An 8,412-nucleotide genomic window follows, 5' to 3' on the forward strand; every position below is an offset into this window, starting at 1 on the left:
GTGTGAGGTTATTTTCCTGACACCACACTCCGAGGGCCCTCACCTCCTCCCTGTAGGCCGTCTCGTCGTTGTTGGTAATCAAGCCTACCACTGTTGTGTCGTCCTCAAACTTGATGATTGAGTTGGAGGCGTGCATGGCCACGCAGTCGTGGGTGAACAGGGAGTACAGGAGAGGGCTCAGAACGCACCCTTGTGGGGCCCCAGTGTTGAGGATCAGCGGGGAGGAGATGTTGTTGCCCACCCTCACCACCTGGGGGCGGCCCGTCAGGAAGTCCAGTACTCAGTTGCACAGGGCGGGGTCGAGACCCAGGGTCTCGAGCTTGATGACGAGCTTGGAGGGTACTATGGTGTTGAATGCCGAGCTGTAGTCGATGAACAGCATTCTCACATAGGTATTCCTCTTGTCCAGATGGGTTAGGGCAGTGTGCAGTGTGGTTGAGATTGCATCGTCTGTGGACCTATTTGGGCGGTAAGCAAATTGGAGTGGGTCAAGGGTGTCAGGTAGGGTGGAGGTGATATGGTCCTTGACTAGTCTCTCAAAACACTTCATGATGACGGATGTGAGTGCTACGGGCGGTAGTCGTTTAGCTCAGTTACCTTAGCTTTCTTGGGAACAGGAACAATGGTGGCCCTCTTGAAGCATGTGGGAACAGCAGACTGGTATAGGGATTGATTGAATATGTCCGTAAACACACCGGCCAGCTGGTCTGCGCATGCTCTGAGGGCGCGGCTGGGGATGCCGTCTGGGCCTGCAGCCTTGCGAGGGTTAACACGTTTAAATGTCTTACTCACTTCGGCTGCAGTGAAGGAGAGACCGCATGTTTCCGTTGCAGGCCGTGTCAGTGGCACTGTATTGTCCTCAAAGCGGGCAAAAAAGTTATTTAGTCTGCCTGGGAGCAAGACATCCTGGTCCGTGACTGGGCTGGGTTTCTTCCTGTAGTCCGTGATTGACTGTAGACCCTGCCACATGCCTCTTGTGTCTGAGCTGTTGAATTGAGATTCTACTTTGTCTCTGTACTGGCGCTTAGCTTGTTTGATAGCCTTGCGGAGGGAATAGCTGCACTGTTTGTATTCAGTCATGTTACCAGACACCTTGCCCTGATTAAAAGCAGTGGTTCGTGCCTTCAGTTTCACACGAATGCTGCCATCAATCCACGGTTTCTGGTTAGGGAATGTTTTAATCGTTGCTATGGGAACGACATCTTCAACGCACGTTCTAATGAACTCGCACACCGTATCAGCGTATTCGTCAATGTTGTTGTCTGACGCAATACGAAACATCTCCCAGTCCACGTGATGGAAGCAGTCTTGGAGTGTGGAGTCAGCTTGGTCGGACCAGCGTTGGACAGACCTCAGCGTGGGAGCTTCTTGTTTTAGTTTCTGTCTGTAGGCAGGGATCAACAAAATGGAGTCGTGGTCAGCTTTTCCGAAAGGGGGCGGGGCAGGGCCTTATATGCGTCGCGGAAGTTAGAGTAACAATGATCCAGGGTCTTTTCACCCCTGGTTGCGCCAGCGATATGCTGATAAAATTTAGGGAGTTTTGTTTTCAGATTAGCCTTGTTAAAATCCCCAGCTACAATGAATGCAGCCTCCGGATAAATCGTTTCCAGTTTGCAGAGAGTTAAATAAAGTTCGTTCAGAGCCATCGATGTGTCTGCTTGGGGGGGATATATACGGCTGTGATTATAATCGAAGAGAATTCTCTTGGTAGATAATGCGGTCTACATTTGATTGTGAGGAATTCTAAATCAGGTGAACAGAAGGATTTGAGTTCCTGTATGTTTCTTTCATCACACCATGTCACGTTGGCCATAAGGCATACGCCCCCGCCCCTCTTCTTACCAGAAAGATGTTTGTTTCTGTCGGCGCGATGCGTGGAGAAACCCGCTGGCTGCACCGCTTCGGATTGCGTCTCTCCAGTTAGCCATGTTTCCGTGACCATCGAAATGTTCTTATGAATTTAGTGAAGTACATGTCACGTTTACATTTTGGGGTAGAGGAAGTTGGAAGGTAAAACTGCATTATTACGTTGACTACACAATAACGTTCCTCAAATTATGACAGAGAAAATTGGTTGTGTCATTGAGAGGGAAAATGCGTGCATTATAGCTTTGAGTCACTTTACAGAAAAGAAGAAAAAAAAGTTCCAAAAACATTTTTTTTAAAGTAGCTGAATATCATTTTCCAATAATTCCCAGTTATTGATTTTGGTTCGATTGTTCAGATAACACCATTTGAAGTTAAACAGGAGGTTAAGGTATACTAACATTAGAATCTGTTTTCATTATGGGGAACAATGAAAAGCCCGCAAAGTGGATTGCAGCTGATTTTATTTTATGTTAAAGGGACAGTGCACGTTTATCACAATTGTGTGAGTTTATTGGCAGGGTATAAAGCATTTGGGGGAGACAATCCTTTAAAAACTGAATGAGTTACATGAAACATTGAGGAAATTCAAAACAAATTATTTGAGGGTATTATTATAATTATTAGGTTTTGTTTGTAGCAAACGTTTTGAGTGTAAGGGGATTTCAATGTTCCCAGGGACAAGATATCTTAAAGGGGTACACTCACATATGAAATATTATACGTTTTTTATTTTCTGAGTCTTAATTAAATAGGTGAAATCTTTTGATAGAGGAATGTTGTTTAATATAGTAAGAAACACTTCTTTGGAGGGGTGGTATGACTTATGACCTCCATGGTAACTTTCCTTTGTGGTCTGATCAGCCTCATTGGAAAGCCATTTGGATGGAGAATATAGGGTCATTTGTAATACTGATATTAAGGTAATTTAATACAAAAAGGCAGTGAAATTTACATGATAGTGTCATATTTTCTCTGATGAATGAGGTGTGAAAATTAGCTAGGATAAGTTTTAATTATGGTAGACTCATGTTAAGTATTTAAGACATATTTTGAGCCAACAGGGCAGGGAAGAAATTGAGATATTTGTGTTTGGTTTTAACACCTGTGTACAGGAGGGCCAGTGTACCTGTGTAACGGGGGATTGTGTCCGTATGGGGATTACATGATAACCAACTTGGGACAGTTCTGGGATTGGAGAAGAGGGTATCCTTATAGCATAGGGGATCCCACAAATGTGGATAGGTTTTCCATGATATGGGGGAAACCTGGGAGCACTGTTGAACTCTGTAAAGGTGATGAAATCCTACTAACCATCAAAACTATGAAGCTCTCTGATGCAGGCACTTACACCCTCGGACTACAAAGGACCCGGGACAGACACGATGGGTGTGTTTTCTATTAAGGTACTGCCAAAACCACAGAGGTCCCAGACGAACCAGGGCCAGACAAACTCCTCTACCACCCCTGGACCGAACCTGCCACCACTGTGTTAAAAATCTCATTCAGGTAATTAATGTTAGAGACTATTCAGCTATTGATCAATTAGGCACTGAGACTGGTTTTGATGGTAGGGACAATTTGTGGCTGTCTTATATGAGGTATACAGCTAAGACCCTGAAAAGAAAGGACTGCATGAGTTACATGAAACATTGGTCATGCTAGACCTGTTCTGGCTACACACCCATTTGCTATAGGAGAAGGATAGGGGTGGTTGTGTATTCTGAGAGGTTTTTAACAGGTTCAGCACAATTCAACTCTCTGTTCCTCTTTGAGCCTTGTGTTTCCTACAGTACCTCCTCATCGGGCCCCTTGGGGTGTTAAGGCATATGGGGGCAATTACAGTTGCATCACGGGTACAGGTAATGGCATCGATTATGGGAGATTGCCTGAAGCTGATTGCAGTAGTAACATAACCATTAATTCCACTTGGCCAGTTACAGGCCTAAACCAAACTAGTGGTCTGGCTAATGTGTGGTGGATATGTGGACCCAAAAGAGTACTGAGACCCATTCTTAGAGGAGACTGGCAAGGTACGTGTGCTCTGACCAGTTTGATAATTCCACTGACCATTGTTGATGTTACTTCTGAACAGCTGTTGGGTTCTGTATCCAGGGGACCTGAAAACATTCAATCCCATGGGAGACATAGACGTAGTGCTCCATGGACAGAGGATGTAGTTGACATACACACTAACCTGTTGGGGGTGCCAGTGGGGGTTCCTCATGAGTGTCAGGCCTTGGGTAGGAATGATGGACTCTGACACTTACTACCTATTATGGGTCCAGCCATAGTGGATGCTAGACAGACTGCATGGATTAATTACATCTACTATGATCAACAGCGTTTTGTGATTTACCCCCGTGATGCACTCACTGGTATGTCTGAACAGCTTGAGGCCACATCTAGGGTTGCCAGACAGAATAGACTTGCTTTGGATATGCTTCTTGCCAGTCAGGGGGGTGTCTGTAAGATGTTCGGTGAACAATGTTGCACGTATATTCCTAATAACACCAGTCCAGATGGTAGTATATCGAAGGCCCTTAGTGGGCTTGATGCACTATCTGCTGAGATGAGGACCATGGCGAGGGTGGAGGAGTCTGGACTGTTCTCTTGGTTGGGAGCCTGGTTTGGTAAGTACACTAGTATGGTGGTTACTGGATTTCTGACCCTAATTCTTGTATTTTTGTTATTGATGTGTTGTGCTGCTTGCATCATACCGTGTTTTAAGAAGTCTGTTACAGATGTGGTGAAGGCTTCAGGCATGATGCCTTTGCTTGATGCTCCAGTTGGAGATGCTGATACTGAATCAAGCTTTCAGGGGAGGATGGGGCTGAGTGAGGATGACCCCTGGTTTGCTGTGGGTGAGGTCGTGGAATGATAACTTCTTAAATACATAACGTGTACGATATAACTTGTCCTCTCTTATGTGAAGGTTTAGAGTCCCAGGGTGGCAAGGAGCCCACCTGGTACAGGATAGGAGTAGCTGAGAAGACCAGATGGTTTATAATAATGCTTTGCTCTGCTTTACTCTGTTTTCCATGAACAACGTTTTATCATATATCTTACATGTCAATAAACAATAAAGTTTGATCATGTTTTTGCTAAGTGACACCCTTATGGGTGTCAAAAGGGGGAGACAAAAGCATATATCATTTGTCGATTTTTTTTTCAATTTTTCTTGGTTGATATTTCTTTTCTGTTTATCTGTAAAAAATATAAAAAATAAAAAATAATGTTTTATTAATAATAAACGTTTTATTATTTTCATGAAATGCTATTAACATATTACTATGTTGGGACCGCTGAAATAAAGGATAATGAGTGACACCCTTGTGGGTGTCAAAAGGGGGAATCAAAAACTCCAGTTTATATATATGTTAATCAACAAAGGGACTTGCATCACTTCATATATTCACATAATAAAGGTTTAAAGTTCCCGGGTTCATCAGCAACCTAGTATATCGGATGGTGTGGTTACACCCCTTGGGGGTGTAAAAAGGGGGATTATGAGGTTTCCGTGTTATGCACTATAGCCCGTTACCATATATGTGATTGAATATTATCTGCTGTTGGCTTGTGTGGATGTATGTATGTGTTATGCAACATAGCTGACTTGATTAACAGTTTCAAGGCCATGGGCCTTTCTCATGATGGAAAAGTAGCATGAAGACAGGAACTGTTCAATGAGTTGGGAGGGGGGCACATTCAGAGCGGCGTGTTGCGAGAACAAGCAGTCTTTTGTTAGATAACAGGAGCCAGGTGCGAGATAACGGTATGAGCGCATGGATGTTCTTCGCAGCAACAGTTACCTCTATCAACAGAAGCGCCAAGAGGCGGGGACCCGCCTGAGCGCCTACAATAGGCTGAGCAAGTTTAAACCACGCCCAGTCTCTACTGTGATAGGCCAACAGACGGGTTGGAACTGTCTATCACAGTATAAAGAATATTGTTTACATACATCTTGTCAGTTCTCTGTTCTGCCCTGCGTGGTATTACAGAGAGCCCGTATATACGAAAGTTGCATTTACCACTTATTGCTTAGCTAATAAAAAATACATAGTATAAAATCGGTGACTCATTGTCATATTTATCCTGATACCAGATTCGAATTGACTCAACTCTAACAAGACCCCTCTGAATACTTGCAGACATTTTCATTTTACTCACTTTTTGTCTCTTCCACAATGTTATTCCTCACTCCTACAGTGTCCATCACAATTACATGCACAATTATGCAAATTAGGTGATGATATCATTTAGCAACTTCTAGCGACTTTTAGGTCAGCCAATAGCTACTTTCCTTACTGAGGTGTTGGCAACACTGCTAACTTTAAACATCGGCTATCTGAGCAGCTAACTGATCGCTGCAGCTGTACAAAGCCCATCTGTAAATAGCCCAGCCAATCTACCAACCTCATCCCCATATTGTTTTAATTTACTTTCTGCTCTTTGCACACCAGTATTTCTACTTGCACATCATCATCTGCTCATGTATCACTCCAGTGTTCATTTGCTAAATTGTAAATACTTCGCTACTATGGCCTATTTATTGCCTTACCTCCATTTGTACGCACTGTATATAGACTTTCTTTTTCTTCTTCTATTGTGTTATTGACTGTACGCTTGTTTAATCCATCTCTAACTCTGTGTTGTTGTTTGTGTTGTGCTGCTTTGCTTTATCTTGGCCAGGTCGCAGTTGAATATGAAAACTTGTTCTCAACTCAGCTTACCTGGTTAATTATAGGTAAAATTTAAAAAAATAAGAAACATTTTCTTCTTTTCCAGAAAGGGGATGTAGCTCAGTGGTAGAGTGCATGCTTTGCATGTATGAGGTCCTGGGTTCAATCCCCAGCTTCTCCATTAAATATTTTGCAATGACCCATCTCCTACTTTCCAGAATGTTGAAATTCTCAGCAGGAACCAGAGATGTGCTAAATAATTTGCTCTTGTAATCTGAAGAACATGTGTTCAATCCCTGTTCGTACATTTATGGAACAGAAGTGGCATGGTTGCCAACTTCAATTGCATCATTTTCAAAAACTGAAGTTCATGGGTTAGATGACTGTCCATACTTGCTTGTATTTAGAATTGCTGCTATCATTTCATTGTAGTTTCAATGGAGTGGTGTATATAAAAAGTACATTGTGTTAATATTGCATATTATCTGCAAATAAAATGGGATCGAAGCTCAGAGGGGGAGTGCATGCTATTTATCTATGAGGTCCTTGGTTCAATCCCAAGGTTCTCCACTGAGTTTATTTGTGTGCCAAATTCACATTAGACAACTCCTACTTTCCAGAATGTTGAAATTCTCAGCAGGAAACAGAGATGTTATTTGTATGCCAAATTCACATTACACAACTACTACTTTCCAGACTGTTGACAAATATCTTCCAGCATAGAGTGGCATGGTGGCCAAGCCGACAAAGACAAAAAGTGAGTAAAATGAAAATGTCTGCAAGTATTCAGAGGGGTCTGAATACTTGCTAAATACAGCGACTAAGTCGCTAAGTTGGCAACACTGAAAGTTAGTGAGGGTAATATGTCTCCAGCTTCAGCGATTTTTGCAATTTGTTCCAGTCATTGGCAACAGAGAACTGGAAGGAAAGGCGGCCAAAGGAGGTGTTGGCTTTGGGGATGACCATTGAGATATACCTGCTGGAGCGCGTGCTACGGGTAGGTGTTGTTATCGTGACCAGTGAGCTGAGATAAGGCGGAGCTTTACCTAGCATAGACTAAAAAGATGAACTGGTGCCAGTGGGTCTGGCGACGAATATGTAGCGAGGGCCAGCCGACTAGAGCATATAGGTCGTAGTGGCCATATCAATACAATTGACCTTTTCCTTACACTGTTCGAATGAAAGTACATTTCCATAATATCATCTAGCTTCCATAAACGTCGAACAAGGATTGAACCCATATGTGCTTCAGTTTACAAAAACAGATGACTTAGCACATCTATTTCCTTCTTAAAATGTCAACATTCTGGAAAGTAGAGTTGTGCAAAAGCTAATTTCACAACTAAATATACTCATCAGAGAATTTGGGGATTAACTTCAGACCGCATGCATTTCAAGTATTAGCTCTACCGTAGAGACACATCCCCTTACTATATAATAGCAGGGTTGCCATTTTGAGAAAACATATTTTTCTTCAAAGTCCTCCAGTGAAAGAACTTTTCCATTGTACCAGCTATCTTTCAGTAAGACACGGTTGGGGTTTGAACCCATGATCTTTGGTTTACAAGAGCAACACCTTACCACTTGGCCACCATGCCAATCTATGCTGTAAGATGTATATCAACACTCAGCAAAGTAGAATTTGTGTAAGGGTTAGGTTGGGTTAGGGTTAGGTTGGGGTTAAGTTAGGTTTAGGGGGGTGGGTTAGGGTTAGGTGAGGGTTAGGTTAGGGTTAGGTTAGGGTTAGGGGGGGTTAGGTTAGGGTTAGGTTAGGGGTTAGGTTGTTTGGTGGAGCAACCAAAGAGACACGGAGGAAGGCAGGAGAGAGAAGCTATGAGCAGCAGACCAAGACGCGACTGTGGGC

General features: G+C 43.1%; 2 non-coding genes across 2 annotated transcripts; one reads left to right on the forward strand and one right to left on the reverse strand.

Annotated features, from left to right (window-relative positions):
• The first annotated feature begins 6,657 nt into the window (after positions 1–6,657).
• trnaa-ugc lies at positions 6,658–6,729 on the forward strand. Its single transcript has one exon. It is a non-coding gene; the product is annotated as a tRNA-Ala (tRNA).
• A 1,345-nt stretch (positions 6,730–8,074) lies between these two features.
• Positions 8,075–8,146, reverse strand: trnat-ugu. The gene has a single exon. It is a non-coding gene; the product is annotated as a tRNA-Thr (tRNA).
• Positions 8,147–8,412: the final 266 nt, after the last annotated feature.

The sequence above is a fragment of the Oncorhynchus tshawytscha genome, unplaced genomic scaffold, assembly GCF_018296145.1.
Source record: "Oncorhynchus tshawytscha isolate Ot180627B unplaced genomic scaffold, Otsh_v2.0 Un_contig_6410_pilon_pilon, whole genome shotgun sequence".
NCBI classification, from domain to species: Eukaryota; Metazoa; Chordata; class Actinopteri; order Salmoniformes; family Salmonidae; genus Oncorhynchus; species Oncorhynchus tshawytscha.